General features: G+C 38.3%; 1 protein-coding gene across 25 annotated transcripts in view; it reads left to right on the top strand.

The window, feature by feature from the left end:
• Window positions 1-16,074, top strand: part of CHL1 (cell adhesion molecule L1 like) — a 315,215-nt gene that overhangs the window by 177,569 nt on the left and 121,572 nt on the right. For 5 of the 25 annotated variants that reach the window (XM_072720418.1, XM_072720407.1, XM_072720416.1 and 2 more), the window contains one exon: window positions 1,361-1,450. The exons of 18 other annotated variants lie outside the window; for them this stretch is intronic. The gene's annotated coding sequence lies outside the window, so the exon portion shown is untranslated. Of the gene's footprint in view, window positions 1-1,360; window positions 1,451-4,081; window positions 4,278-16,074 lie in introns of those variants that run through there. 2 more of the 25 variants (XM_072720408.1, XM_072720419.1) reach the window with 1 other exon arrangement.

The raw sequence follows: 16,074 nt of genomic DNA, 5'->3' as shown, positions 1-16,074 counted from the left end.
TTTGTGAGTGTCCAATTATCATGCCTTCATGTTGGATGGAAGACCGATTAGCATGGATTAATTAAGGTAATGAAATAATTATACTTATTATGATATAACTATATAGTAACCAACATTAGTATGGCCTAATTATCTAGTGGTTATGAGCATGTGGTTTGGATATCTGATTTAAGTGAGCTTGAATTTGACCTTCAGTATGTACTATTAATGTGTGCTCATGCAAGTTAATCTCCTTGAGCCTTAGTTTTTTCATCAGTAAAGAGGAGATGATAGTACTTAGAGTTTGTTTTTTAATAGATAAGTTATTTAACTTATTATATTTTATACATGGTAAAAGCTCTATAGTTATTACTAACATTAATTTTATTGTCCTAGACATAAGGAGACACACACACACACACACACACACACTCACATACATAAAATTATGAGACAGTCATGTTCCCATAGCACCATAGTTTTAGAGGTGGGAAGGTAATGCAAATTTGGTCGTAATGAGTTCTTCGCTGAGGATTTATTAAACTCAAGCTGGAATAACAAGCTGGTCACAACAAATAATGCTGTATATAAGCAAGACAGAAACAATAGTAAAGCAAGACAGCATTGATGGTGTTTGGATTCCAGAGTCCAGAGGTCCCTGGGGCTAATTCTTTCACTGGCTTTTCTCTAGTTTTTGTTTATAGGCCAATAAATTCCGCTTAATTAAGTTAGTTTGTTTTGGATTTTTGTGACCCACTAATGGAATCCGATAATATAGTATCTTAAGGAACACATTTCTTCATCCTTCAGTTAACATTTAATATTCCCAAAAATGTCTTATTACTTATTTATTTACATGCTTATTTTCTCTCTTCCCATTACTAAAATGTAAGCTCTGTTTGGACAAGAACTTGTAACAGTTTTCCTCAGGTAGTAGAAAATCCCTACCACCTAACAGGCACTCAGTAAATATTAGGTGAGTGAATGGATGAACGGAGAAAGGAAGGAATAGTCTTTAAAAAAAGATGCTTCATGATCAAAATGGCACCCATATCCTTTCCCAAGTAGATTAGGTAAAGATGGATATTTAACATGTATTGAGAACTTTACATTGAGCTAGTCATCATGTTAGATATTGTACACCTTTTAAGATTATTAGTATCCTCCCCATTTTACAAATGAGGAAATAGAGGGACAGTGAGGTAAAGTCACAGTGGTAGATTCTGTAATGCCCTGCCCTAATCAGCCTTTGAGAACCAGTTGCTCTCCATCCTGCTTGGAGTGCTGCCAGCAACCAGCCCTTACATGTCACCTCCCAACCCATTAGGCTGCCTCAGCTGAAGAAAGTACTCCCTTGCTCAAGGTCATGTCTCCTTTCCAGGGCAGCCCATATCTAAGGCCTCATGTGGAGGACAAAGGCCCAACTCAGGACAGCTCTAAGGATCATGCCCACTCCAGAACTCCCTGTAAGGTAGGCTGAGGCCTATCTTCACCCTGTATTACAGCACCACTTCTCACTTCATCCAGTTCACCTTCCTTCATATTGTTCACTATGCTTTCATTTCTAATCTCTCATTAATAGACCAGAGTCTGCTTTTCAGGAAAACCAGCCTGCTGTGGTGACTTGTGAAGCTCTCTGCCCCAGCTAGTGAGGAGGCCTCTTTGAGGAGATAGAGTGGGCTTAGAGCTGCACTTGCTAGAAGAAGTTTATCTCTAAGTCTGAGTGGAGGAAGGGCTAGGCTAGGCATTCTCTAGGATCTTAAAGATGACAATTTTAGCTGGAACACAGGGAGCTGGGAGGGAAGAGGCTTGAGAAGGTAGTGGGCACCTGACCATGCAGGGCTGTGTAAAGCATGCAAAGAAGTTAGACTTTTATTTTTAATTGTTTATGCCTTTCTTTATACTCATGCACCAGGATTTGCCTACTACTGTCTCTAGCTACAATGAATCTGCCCTCTGGGGCCCATTTCTGCCCTATGAAATTTTACTAGAATTTAATTTTTCTTTCAGAATGCTATTTATAGACTCATTTTTTTTTAGACTCTTTCATTTTTAACCTTCTCACTGGCTTCCTACTGTAATTACAGTCTCAAAAAGCAGTTGTTTTCTGGGAAAAAAAGGATGTTTTGAGCTACTCATTGTGACTTAGTTGTCTCTAGTTTAAAACTTTCTTTAGCCACTTGAAAAGACTTGATTCCAATTGTTTTGATTCAAAGGCAACAGGGAAGATTTCCTAGAGATTCATGTGATTATAGAAACCTTTTCAGAAATTTTCAGTGATCATGGTTTATACCACATTGATTTACAGTGTGGGGTCATTCAAGTGACCCTTGGAATTCAGTAACTTCTAGGTCACAGAGAAGCACAGATGAGCACCATACCATCTTTGTGTGTGTGTGTGTGTGTGTGTGTGTGTGTGTGTGTGTGAGAGAGAGAGAGAGAGAGAGAGAGAGAGAGAGATACAGGCATAACACACACGCACACACACACACACATACACACACTATACTATCTTGGTATACTGTCTGGATGAGGTCTAAATGCTAAGGGTTGGGCAGCCCCCGTGGTGCAGTGGTTTAGTACTGCCTACAGCCTGGGGTGTGATCCTGGGGACCTGGGATTGAGTTCCGCGTCGGGCTCCCTGAGTGGAGCCTACTTCTCCCTCTGCCTGTGTCTCTGCCTCTCTCTCCCTGTGTCTCTCATGAATAAATAAATAAAATCTTTAAGAAAAATAAATGCTAAGGGTTTTCATCTATTTGAAACAAATATCAATGCTTGGAAGAAGCAGTGTGGTATCTGCAGTCTGGAAGATACAGAGATTAAATGGGTCATATGTGTACTGCAGGCCTTATTTTCCTGCCTTATTTTTCCCCAGTGTATCTTGACAACTTAGAACAATGGTTCTCACCTTTGACTGCTTATAATAATTACCGGTGGCACTTTTTAGATCTAAGGTTCTCTGGGAAGATCATCTAAAACTGTAGCTAGAGCCCACATAGCTATTTTGGTGGTGGTGGTATGGTGGTTGTTCTTTTCAGCTTATACCTGTGATTTTTTTTGGACAGCCAGGGTTGAGAAGCATTGGTCTGTTCTAATATCTACATGTTCTAATTTACAAAAGAACAGTGAATTATCTAGAATTCTACAGCAACCATTCAATAATACTTTTGCTTTGCTGCTTTCTTTGGGCTGCTGCTTAGAACCAAGCACATTTTAAACAAAGAAAGAAGGTTCTGGGCCTCTGTATGTGTCTCTGTATGCATGACAGAGAAAAGTGAACACCAAAGAGAAGCAGTATTCATGAATGCAATTTAAAAATACAGTAGAACTGGGACACCTGGGTGGCTCAGCGGTTAAGTGTCTGCCTTCAGCTCAGGGCATGATCCTGGGGTCCCAGGATCGAGTCCCGCATTGGGCTCCCTGCATGGAGCCTGCTTCTCCCTCTGCCTGTGTCTCTGCCTCTCTCTCTGTGTCTCTCATGAATAAATAAATAAATAATTTTAAAAAATACAGTAGAACTTTGATAAGTATTTTCTACCCTAGCTTTTTATTAAACTTCCGAATCAACGTATATCACTCCTAGAGCATGTAAATCCACCCATAGCACAGAAAAGGAGAACTGCTTCTTTTGAGTGGTGTACAGTTGTTGCACAACTCTGAGCGGTAACTTCACACAGAATACAAATGAATGGTATTCCCTAGAGTGGTACAGTGGGCAGTCTGCCTTTAAATGTAGGGAAGAAGGTATCAGAGCAGTGATTTTCAACCAAGGGTGATTCTGTCTTTCCGGGGATATCTAGAGAACATTTTTGCTTGTTGTCATGACTGGGATGGGGCTGGGGGAAGTGAGACTGTTGCTATTGACATCTAGTGATTACAGTCCCATTTTAAGTGCACAGGACAGTTTCCTACAAAACGAGAATTATCCTTCTCAAAATGTCCATCATAACTGAGGTTAAGAAACCCTGGCCTATTTGTACTAGCTATCTTGCCCTCCATAATACTGTGTACATTTGGAAGTAAGGGCAGAGACCTTGTCTCTCTCTCTCTCTCTCTCTCTCTCTCTCTCTTTTTTTTTTTTTTTTTTGCTTTGTGTTTCCAGTATCTAGAACAGTACATGGTACACAGTAGTTGCTGAGTATCTTTTTTGGATGACTGAATGAGTGAACTGTTTGAACTGGACAACCTTGTATTGCTGCCCTAGAATCTAGGCAAGTGGGAACTACATTAGGAGCGAGTCCTGCCTAATTCTGTGGTTGTTCTGACATGGAAATTCCAGTTCAAGGGGAGCCTCATAGGTAGGTGATTAAAGATGTCTCCATGGATTTCCTGTGGTGCCTGCCATTCTTTGGTTTATTTTTCCTTGAAGTTTGGCCCACCTGGGTAATTTCAGTGGCTTGAGGCTTCATGTCACTTGCAACATGGGGATATTAGCTTTGATCAGTATATCCCAAATTATGGAATAGATACCACTGATGGGATAGAAGATGACCAGAGGTAATCTAAGATTAAATATGATTAAATAATAGACTTAATGTGAACCAAACAGTTTTTTCTTTTAAATTTTCTTCTGGTACTTCAGATTAAGTCAAAGGTTAGTTTTGTGCTAGCATAATTTTACATATTTTTAACACTTTTTAAAAACCATCTCTTTTTCATAAAAGAATCCAGACCTCAAAATCCAGGAGTCCACTGGCCACAATATCTCTTTAGAACTTACTTGGTTAGGTTTCAAGTGTGTTTATTTTCATGTAAAATGATGCTGATTTTCCATTTAGAGTAGTTAGAGAACCAGTGAAGACATTTTAATTTAAATAGGAAAATTAATTAAAAATACACACAAGTAGTAATGCATTCTTATGGAACACATCATGAACATATCATTTGAATGAGTTGAGATAGATTGGAGTTGTTTATTTCATTAATTGTGATATCTTGGTAAAGATGGAATCTTGGAAACACTTGCCTGGGTGGCTCTGAAAGATGCAGCTTGCTCTGGGGATGTGTTGACAGATCAGTGGGGGCCATGTGGGAGCTGATAAGGGATGCTAGAAGGGGGCAGCCCCATGGGAGGGAGAAAGCCCTGAAAAGACATGTGGAACTCTTGTAAAGGCCACCTGCCTCTGGTCACAGCATTCCTTTCCTCCCACATGGCTGACTGTCCAGGCAACATCAACGTCACTTCTGGTTTGAGAGGCCTCTGGGAGTGAGAGAGAGTATTGTTTCATAGGGGAAATCAGTCATGCTATTATGAGTCATGGAACAAGAATCGTGCGTCACAGGTTTCCTTGGTAGACCTCAGTGTCCTTTGATGCCACTGTGCTTTTGGGTCTTGAAGACCTTTGCATCCCTCCCCCCATGTGTGGTCACCAACTTCTACTTCCTCTTTTCTAATAAGGGGTCTTCCTCCTGAGGCTTTTGAGTCCATATTTGTATAATTGCAAACCTGGAATTAGAGATTTACATCTGTTTCTCTCACTTCTGCCTTGTGGGACCACAGACAACAAAAATCTCATCCTTTTCCTACAACCTTCAGACGTGTGAAGAGTGAATTTATGTCTCATGTGCATCATCTGTTTTCTAGTAAGAAACATCCTCAGCTCTTTCAACTTTTCTATCCATGAGATAGTGCTTCCTCCTCCCATCTTGGGAGCTTGCCTCTGAACAAGCTTACTTCGTCTGAATCAATTTTAAATCAAAGCCTGACCTGCACACAACTTATCAGGAGTTTTTTGAATGGAATAAAACAAAGTGTTACAACTGCATTCTTTATTCTAGGTACCTACCTCTTTTACCTAGGATCACCAACTTTTTGGTAATTTCTTCACATTGTTTATTAACAAACTCTTTATACTAGTTATGACAAACTTTCTTGTTTTAAACTTTTGGCAACAGCTTTCTAATAAAAATATGTTTGATTTATGTTGTGTGGTGGCTGAGGGGCAGATGGGAAGGGCGGGGATAGGAATTGCAGGCACATACGAGAAAACTGCTAAGTACCAAGAGAAATGGGAAATTTGAAAACATGAAATATCTGATACCAAGTTCAAGCTGCAAAGCAAGGCACGGTTATTATTTTTCCTTAGCCCATTTAGAGAGAGTATTTCTCTAGGTTTGGTCTCTGAGTCACTTATATTAGCAGCATCTTATCAGAGAGGCCACCACACTCTCTCGTCCATCATTGCTTGACAAGTTGCTCTACCCTATTTGATTTCTATTCATAGCTCTTATCACTACCTATATTTTATATATTTTTATTTATGGGTTAAAACAATTTATGAAACCAGGGACTTTGTTTTTTCACCACTGTATGCATACTACTTAGCACGCAGCATAATATTGTCATAATGAGTTTGTTAAATGAATAACTGAATAAATAAAAGAATAATTTGGGATGTTGATTACATATGCAGATTCCTGGACCCCCTGCTGTACCCGCTAAATTAGTATTTCTGACAGTGGGGCCCAGGACTGTAGGGATTCATCTCTATTCTAAAATTTTAACATGGCTCTTTTTGCATAAGTGCACACCAATGTTCAGTACACCAAAACCAAAAACAAAGTATGAAGAGCACATTTTTGAAATACTGTAAACTGCCCATCTACCTTTACATTTTTAAAAGAAGACATGTGTGGGATGCCTGGGTGGCTCAGTGGTTGAGCATCTGCCTTTGGCTCAGGGCGTGATCCCCAGGTCCCGGGATCGAGTCCTGCATCAGACTTCCTGCATGGAACCTACTTCTCCCTTTGCCCGTGTCTCTGCCTCTCTCTCTCTCCCTCTGTGCTTTCATGAATAAATAAATAAAATCTTAAAAAAATAAAAAAGACGTGTATATCAAGGCATAAGTATTTAGATCTTAGAATTTAAGGCATTTGCACATTAGTGACCACTTAAGGATCACTATAAAATGCTGTTTTGACTATGATGCCACCATAGCTTGCGCATTCACTCCCACTTCCCACAGAGATCTGTATATACATGGGAACTAGCAGACTACTTACTGTAGCTTATTAGACAAGACCCCAGTAGATCATTTTAAAAAGTTACCTCACTGACAAAGTGGGGCTACAGTTTGTGAAACTTGTTCAAAATGCTGATCTCAGAAATTCAATGCATAGTAGGAAGAAAAAAATCTACATAAAGCCTTTCCATGGAAGGAGAAATTCTTATTTTCCTATAAACTTCATTACTAATAAAATAAGGGATAAGAGCAATAGGAAAAAAATAAGATTAGGAAAGCCAAAATGGTTTTTAAATTAAATTATTCTTCTCAGACTTTTCTATGAGACATCAGCAGCTCTGCAACCACCAGTTTATTGGAAGTCAGCCTAGTTTTTTAGTTTGAGACAGTTTGAGAGGCCATTCTGTCTGCCCCATATTTTACTTATTAAATTAATTATACTTAATTTGTTTTTCAGAAGTAAAGGAGGATCATCAGAATGATGAGCTAAGCTGTTAAATCCCACGATTGGTTGGTCACTTAGTTTTGCCCCTCAGCTAGCTGGACATGGGTACACTCTATGTTTTTACCTTTGATCATTGTACAAAAAGAAAGTCCAATATTACATAAGATAAGCGTAATGAAAAAAATTGTCTCCGAAATTACTCAGTGCAGCTGTCCACTGAAACACTGTCTGTTTACATGGTGTTTATATAATTTTTACCTTCAAGTAAACTATTGGGTCTTAAGAGAAGTAAGGAGAAAGAGAAGCGGGGAGAAAGACAGAGGAAGGAGAGGAAAGTAAGTAGGAAGGGAAGGAGAAAAAGAGGGAAAGAAGGAGAGAAAGAGAAAGAAAAAGAAGAATGCTATATTCAAAAAATGGTATTATTTTTCCTTCATGAAACATCATGCAATAGGAAAGGCCAGTCACTACTAAAATTAAGCATTGAACTGGGGTTAAAAAATCATATTCCATCCTTGAATTTCATATTCACTACCTGTGTGTCCTCAAAAGTTCACAAATTTATTGATTTCTTACTTGTAAAATATATGATTTGGAGGTTAGTGATATTGAAGAAACATTCCAGCCTTAAAGTGGTATAGCTCTTTGATTTTTAATATATCTGTCAAATTTGGAATACAACAAATAGAATACTTAAAAATATAAGTCACAAAGTTAAGAGTTGTCTATAAAAGAGCTAAATCAGTATTTATGAGGAGAAATGAATTTTGAATAAAGTGATAATTGTGAAGTACAATTATTGCTGGACTAAAATTCAATCTTTAATATTTTCATAAGAAATTAAGAAATATATGTTAATACATTCTTTAAGTCAGCAATTTAGTTTGAGAGTTTTAACAGCTTGAGTATATTCACAGCCATGATCTATGGTAGATATGGGGCTGGTATCACACACTTAAATGCAAAGGAGTGAGGCATCAGAAGAAATACAAGGTAATAGGGAGTGGTGGAGACTGGAGCACCGGGAAGAACAGTCTCTTCTAAAGAGACTATTCAGTTCATTGCCAAGTGCTAAATCAGGACTGTCCTGTCAGACTTTCTATATATTTTTTAAAAGGACAGAAACCTGAATTTTATTGTTAAAATTCCTTATGTTTGAGAAATGAAAGCTGGTGTGCCTGAGTGGCTCAGTTGGTTAAGCGTCTGACTCTTGATATCTGCTCAGGTCATGATCTCAGGGTCATGTGATAGAGCCCCCACCTTGGGTTCTGTGCTGGGCATGGAGCCTGCTTGAGATTTTCTTTCTCTCCTTCTCCCCCATCCCAAGCTCACACTGTCTCTTTGTCTCTCTCTCACATTCTCTGAAAGAAAGAAAGAGAGAAAAAAAGAAAGAAAAAGAGAGAAAAAAGAAAGAAAAGAAAGAGAGAAAGAAAGGGAAAGAGAAGCTAATAGGGCGCTCGGCTGGCTCACTCAGAAGAACATGGGGCTCTTGATCTCGCTGTTATGAGCCCAAGCCCCATGTGGGGTGTACAGATTACTTAAATAAATAAATAAACAGGAAGAAAGGAAGAAAGGGAGGTAGGGAGGAAAGCTAATTTAAACCTCCACAAAAGCCACTGTGCGAGCTACATAAAACATACCTATGAGCAGTTTGTCGCCTTTGGTTCTAGGGTCTTTGGAGGTGCCTTCTACTCATTCAGCTACCAGGTAAACTACAGTCAGTTGTCAAACTGTAATGACAAAGTTTTAATGATCTCATTATTTAAATCTCAATATTTAAATATTGGCCTTCCCTGAGGAATTCAGAATGGCTGAAACATGAAGATAATATAAATGTCATGCAAAGTGAAGGAAGTTTGGAGAATAAATGTTTTTGTCGATTTCACTGTTAAATGAGTTGCTCCCAAGCAGAATCCAGAAGCCCCAGTACCAAAGCTCCTTGGAACAGGAATGAGCTGTTCCATTAACCTGCTTCTGTCCACTCTAGTGCCGTGAGACTAATGGTAATTCATCAAATGAACTCCTAGCCATCTGAAAGAGCTAATCAGACTCATCCCCAGGGTGGTATTGATGCATTAAGAGGTTATGGCTCTTGGAGTAGTTAATAAAAAAAAAAGTGTAATAGACTTGCTGAATACTTAACTGGAAATTTCTCATTTATCCCATGATGGTTCTGAATTTTGCCAGCTACTTCTTTGTACCATTGTGTCATCTTTCTTTTTTGTTATTTTGTTTTCTTTTAAGGAAGAATAATGTTAGAGAAAGGAAATGTTCATTTGTTACTGGAAACTTCCAATAATAGGATGTACTACATAGCACATTATAAGAGGTCCCTTGCCTCCAACTTGCATTTGTCACTGCTCCAAATCACTCACATATCTATGTATTTGTTTTTCTACCTAGCCAAGATTTATTCACATAACTGTTTTATTGAGTCCATTTTCTCAAAGATGAGAATTATATTACATTTTTGATTTATGCATGTGTTTGCTTTTCTGCATCTTTTAAATGTTTGCCGTCCTTGGAACATACAGAGAACATGCACCACATTTGTGTTGGCTTAGTGGATGTTGAAAGAGTGATTTTAATGATGCCACATATTTTTTCCTTTGTTCTTAGCTACACACAATCATGTAAGGTACACCTTTTGAATGGATCCGTATGCACTGCTAGATGGTGGTAACACAAAGTGCTAATATTGATTTGAAAAGAATGAGCTTTCCTTACGTGTTTCTTCCCAAGCAACCAGCTTATCTAAGATAGATAATATCAATAGGCTGCACTATCAATGCCTTAGGATAGACTTGCAAAAATATCCCAGTTTTTTATTTTAGTTTTTTCTCCCTTGGGTGCTTTGCTCTAGTTCTGTCATTCAGACTTTACTATAAGGATAACCAATTAGTAGTTAAATGAGTTGAATGAGTCTTTTTATGTACTCTATTCAAATGGCACTAAATTCATTGCCACATGAATAGGACAAGAATTATTTCTTTATGTACTTTTAAAACAAGCCTACACAGTAAATGATACCGTTCATAACCCTTGCCTTTATTGCTCTTTACTATACCCTGGGAATCATTCTGAAAATGAACTTGTAGAGCTCCTATTTGTATTGCAGTAGAAGAAATAACTCAGTACTAATAAGAATGTATAGTTTTTCAAATATACAGGAAGGGAGAAGTAGTTTTGAAAACAGTATTTGAATGGAACAACAATGAGAATGCTTGCTGGCAATTTACATCTTTAATAATGCAGGCATATCAAAATAACAAATGTTCCTGGCCTGTATCATTTGTGCATGATATAGATGTATGCTATGGACCTAATACGTGCTGTACATTAAGATTGCCAAGGCAAATTCTCACTTCCTGTCTGAGATACTCAGACTCGGGGGCTATTTGGGAAGCTCAAAGTCAGTGGTCATTATTTGACTCTCAGAATGAATGATCCTTGGTCTTTTAACAAGGGACACTGATTAATAAAATAGTCTTGGGTTGTAGGAAAAATGTGTCATTCTAGAAAACAAAGACTTCTGTCTCTTTTCTTACAGGACCATTTGCAAAAAAGAGCAGAATGCTAAGTGAAATACACATCTACAACTCTCTATAAACATTCCTTTCCAGTCATTGCTTCCTGGTCAGCAATCTTAACCACTTTGAAAGGCCTTTAGTTTGGATTTTAGGAAAGAACTACAAGGGAGGTATAGCTTTTGGTAGTTGTTATTTAGTAATTTGCTACTAATGACATCATGCCATGTAATGGAAGCATAATATCTAATGTTCACTCTTGCTACTGCTACTACTACTGTTGCTGCTGCTGCTGCTTCTATGACAGCTATTTTCTGGATTCATTTACCTTGTGCCAAGAACTGTGTTTTTCTCTTATTTGCATAATAAACAATTATTTAATTGACCAGTGGTTTGGCAAAGTTGCTAAGAGAGTGGCCTGCTGAAGTTTACATTTTGGTTCCCATACTTGCTAGTTGTATGAACTTGGCCAAATTGCGTAAAATTTCTGTGTCTCACTAACCTCATCTGTAAAATTGAGACAGTGGTGATATTTAACTGATAGGTTTTTTATGAAATTAAATCAGATGATACCCTTTAAATGCTTGCAACACATAGTAAGCATTCAGTAGAGGTTTGCTATAGTATTTTCACATCATTTATTTTTTATTTGCTGTGATATTTTTACATTACTTACTGGTCATCAAGGAACTGCCCTTTTTTATTGTTCTCATTCTTTAGATACGACCTTAGGCCTCACCTAACTCATTTGTCAAAAATTAGTGAATTTCTGAGCTGAAATGCAAATCTGACTGCTCTGATCCAAGCCCAAAAGAATGATGATACATGATAGGAAGAGCATAGGCCTGTGCCTGATGTTTCTAGAATTCCATACAATAAATAATATATTATCCTCACACTCATTCAAAACCTGTGTGTGGGAGGTATGGGAAATGTAACACCAGAATCTTGTAAGTATTCACAGTGAAGCAGAAGATGTAATGAGGTGGGATTTTAAGGTTTTTAAAACTTGATGGTTGCTATTAGGTGGGAGTGGAATGGAACGAGAAGTGGCATATTTGGATAAGCATTCTAGGACTCTTCTGGAATGGAAGAGATTTCTCCTCAGTAGTCAAGGTTCTTGAAACCTCTTGAAACTTGGTCAAAATAGTATGCCTTCTAAGAAAAACAAACAATTTCATGCAGAGAAAAATAAATGAAACCATGGGAAGTGGGAGTGGTGGGTTTGAGTCTGTGCAACTTGTCTACTAGGAGCAGGCCATATTCTTAGGGGAAGTTGTGAAAAGGTCTGTAAAATCTGGTAAGGTTAGTAACCCTGGCCAACTTATATGTGCAATATCTCTGGTTAAGTATAAATGCTTAGGGAAGGGTTCTTCTTTCTTACACTTTGAAGAATGATGTAGCTTAGACAGGACTTAGTACCAAGAGCTACAGCAATAGGGAAGCAGGCTGTGCGCAAGTCTCTGTTCCTTTGAACCTATAGGTGGCACTGATAGGCCCCTATAGAAATGACACCAGTGAATGGCAAATTGAAATAAGTCTTTCTTTAGCAGGGGCAGCTGTGAAATTTTTGGAGGGGAGGTTCAAGGTCAACAATCTAATGAGGAGACGAGCTGACCTTGAAGGTCTATCTGTCCAGCAGGTGTGCTATTTTTACTTAGATTGTAAATTTCTTTGGGTTGTCTTGGTGATTGATGATGATTGTGGAACTAACCCCTTTCCCCAAGGTACAGGTTGGCATTGCAACTGTTTATTCTTTATTTGTAAAAACATTATGCTCTGGCTTTGGCACCAGCAACATCAGGACGGAAGGTTGCTTTGTGGTATAGGAGCTGAAAACTTTTCCTTTCTTTCCTTCTAGGCTCTTTGGCTGTCTAATAATTAAGTTGACCTAAGACAGATTAACAGGAGAAAAACAAATTTATATATACACATATATGTATATATATAAAAATGTATATATATGTGTGTGTGAAAATGAAAATATGAGAATATGAAATATTCATGAAAATATGAGACTCACAGGCAGTCAGGTAATTAAGGCTTGTATACCACCTTGAGTTGAGAAGGGAGTAGGGTTCCAGACTTCAAAAGGGAGGAAGACAATTCACAGGAAGATGGGAAGAACAAATGTTTGGTAAATAGATGTTTGCCCTGCCACGCAGGTAAGTCTTTCTGATATTAAAAGTGTCTCTGATAATAGCTCTGTCTTCCTGGTATAGACCCTCTATCTAAATTCTTTTAAGCATGGGGGCTCCTGGGTGGCTGTAAGGGTTAAGTGTCTGCCTTTGGCTCAGGTAATGATCTCAGGGTCCTGGATGGATCCCCATGTGGGGGCTTTCTCTGCTCAGCAGGCAGTCTGCTTCTACTCTCCCTACCCCCTCCCCTTGTGGGCGTGCCTGTGCACATGGGCTCTCTCTCTCTCTCTCTCTCTCAAATAAACAAATACAATCTTAAAAAAAAAAAAAATTTCTTTTAGGCAGCAGTTAAGAGAGAGGCAAAAAACTTTTCCTGAGGCTGCTGGGTCTTAATGGCATTTAGCTCAAAATAATCCACATGCCAACATGGTACATTTAGGATAGTACAGGCTGCTGCCCCTCAGTGGCAACCTATATGATAGAGACTGTGTGATGTTCCTGCATCAGGAGGTTAGGATGAGATAAACTTTTATTATCATTTAGAACAAGTAAGGTAGGGCAGCCCTGGTGGTGCAGCGGGGCAGCCCTGGTGGCACAGCGGTTTAGCACCGCCTACAGCCCAGGGCGTGATCCTGGAGACCCTGGATCTAGTCCCACATCAAGCTCTCTGCATGGAGCCTGCTTCTCCCTCTGCCTGTGTCTCTGCCTCTCATTCTCTCTCTGTGTGTCTCTATGAATAAATAAATAAAATCTTAAAGAAAAAAAAAAAAGAGTTAAGTAGAGGGCAGCCCAGGTGGCCTAGTGGTTTAGTGCTCCCTTCAGCCCAGGGCCTGATCCTGGAGAGTCCCTCTTTGGGCTCCCTGCATGGAGCCTGCTTCTCCCTCTGCCTGTGTCTCTGCCTCTCTCTCTCTCTCTGTCTCTCATGAATAAATAAATAAGTTCTTAAAAAAAAAAAAAGAACAAGTAAGGTAAGAGCCAATGGGATAGTCTTTGAAACCATGTGAGCATGGAGGTGGGCATGGAGGTGCTCTAAATCAGTAAGTCAATACCTCCAGAGTTTTAGTTTTATAACTAAATATGTATTTAAAACAATAGGTATTAAAGCAATAGTTATTAATCAGAGTTGTTGTCTAATTATTTTAGGATTTAGTGGTATCAAATTTATACCCCCCCCCCCACCAAATTCATATGTTGAAGTTTAATCCCCAGTGTGATAATATTTGAAAGTGGGGATTCTGGGAGATGATTAAGTCCTAAGGTGGGGGAGCCCCCATAAATGAGATTAGTGTCCTTACAAGAAAGACATTAGAGAGCTCTCTTGCCCTTTCTGCCACGTGTGGAAACAGCAAAAAGACAGCTATCTGTGAACCAGGAAGCCAGTTCTTATCAGACACTTCCATCTGCTTGTGCCTTGATCTTGGGCTGCCCAGCCTCCAGAACTGTGAGAAGTAAATTTCTGTGGCTTATAAGACATCTACTCTGTGGTACTTTGTTATAGCAGCCTAAGCAGACTAAGACATCCAGGAGAGGATCTCACCCTTCCCCTACTTGAAATGGTAGGAACTGAGTCTACTGGGACCTATCTGATCACAAAGCATGTGTGAGCAGCCCCATAGCATTCACCTGAATAATTTGTCCTTATTATTTTTCATATTGGTACATCTGGTTCCTTGCATTCATTCCTGTGTTAATTCCAGTATGTAACTTGTATTTTACAGCTAAGGACCCTGTGCTCTGTTTACTTTGTGTTCTTTCAGTGTACATGGCAAGATTCAAATAAATGGCTATTGACTGACTGAACAACTAAGTGACACCATTTTTGTTAAGGCCATTTTACTTGGCAGCAAGATCTCTTTTTGAAATTACACTGAGAAGGACTGTCTTGCCATCATTATTTCCCTGGTGATCTCTGGGCACCAAATATAATGAGAATTTGTTTCCTTGCGCTGGTAGCAACTTCCTTTGCATAAGATCTAAATTAACCACTGTGAGGTGATTTAGGCCTTAGGGCGAGTTGGGGTTATTCATTTTCCTCTATTTTATGTTCATATTTTAGTTCGTTTTTACTTCTTCTTAATATTCCATACACTTCTTAAGAAATTTTTAGTTATTGAGATGTTTCTAGTGGCCGATATTACCTTAAAATCATGAAAATTTTTTGTTATTATTTTGCAAGAAAGTTAAAACTGAAAGCATGATCTGTAAAATCTCTTTTTTTGAGGATCTAAAATTACCTTATCCATTGTATCTCATGATCATTATCAGTTTAGCATTAAACACCTAATTAAACACTTCCATGTATGTCAGAGTCAAGGTTGGGATCATGCTGGTTTCCTTTGTTATACTGTTACATAAAACTCAAGAAAAATGCTAAATGTTATATAGCTTTTGGTAACAAATATCCTCCTTATGATTTGAGTTATCTTGTTAAGAAAATAGATTTAAAATGTAAATTACTTCTGAGAAACAATTAAAAGCAAATTGAGTACTTTTTTGGAGAAAATGTAAGAGTTATCATAGAAGTGGATTTGCCTTGCTACTGTCATTTTTTGGCATGAATTTGATTAAATCTGTTGTCGGTCAATTCTGAAATCATATCTTTCCTATGAAAAACCTTGCTTCAGTTTTCTATCACAGCTCGTAGCTTATTGAATTCCTATTTGTTGTCTTATCACATTGTATGTTTACTCACGCTTTGAATGTGTTTTGCCCTAGCATATGTTCAGTAGATATAATCTTTTGCATGAAAAAAGCAGGTTTCTCAAGCTTCCATATTATATTAATTTCAAATGGTGAGGAAAATAATTTGGAATAATAAAGCATAAGATTTTATAGAAGATCTAGTGGTGACATGAAAAATACATTAAGAAATGACGACTACCTTGTGCTGTCAGTACTTACTTTGAATTCAGTTCCATAATTAATGGAATCGTTCATATAGGTTCCTTTTCTCTTACCTTAAGATTATTAGACATGCCATAAACATAAATTGCAAAATTTAATAATTATATAATTAGAGGCCGCCA

This window comes from Vulpes vulpes, chromosome 9 (assembly GCF_048418805.1).
Source record: "Vulpes vulpes isolate BD-2025 chromosome 9, VulVul3, whole genome shotgun sequence".
Taxonomy (NCBI): Eukaryota; Metazoa; Chordata; class Mammalia; order Carnivora; family Canidae; genus Vulpes; species Vulpes vulpes.
This window is presented reverse-complemented; position numbering and strand designations above follow the sequence as displayed.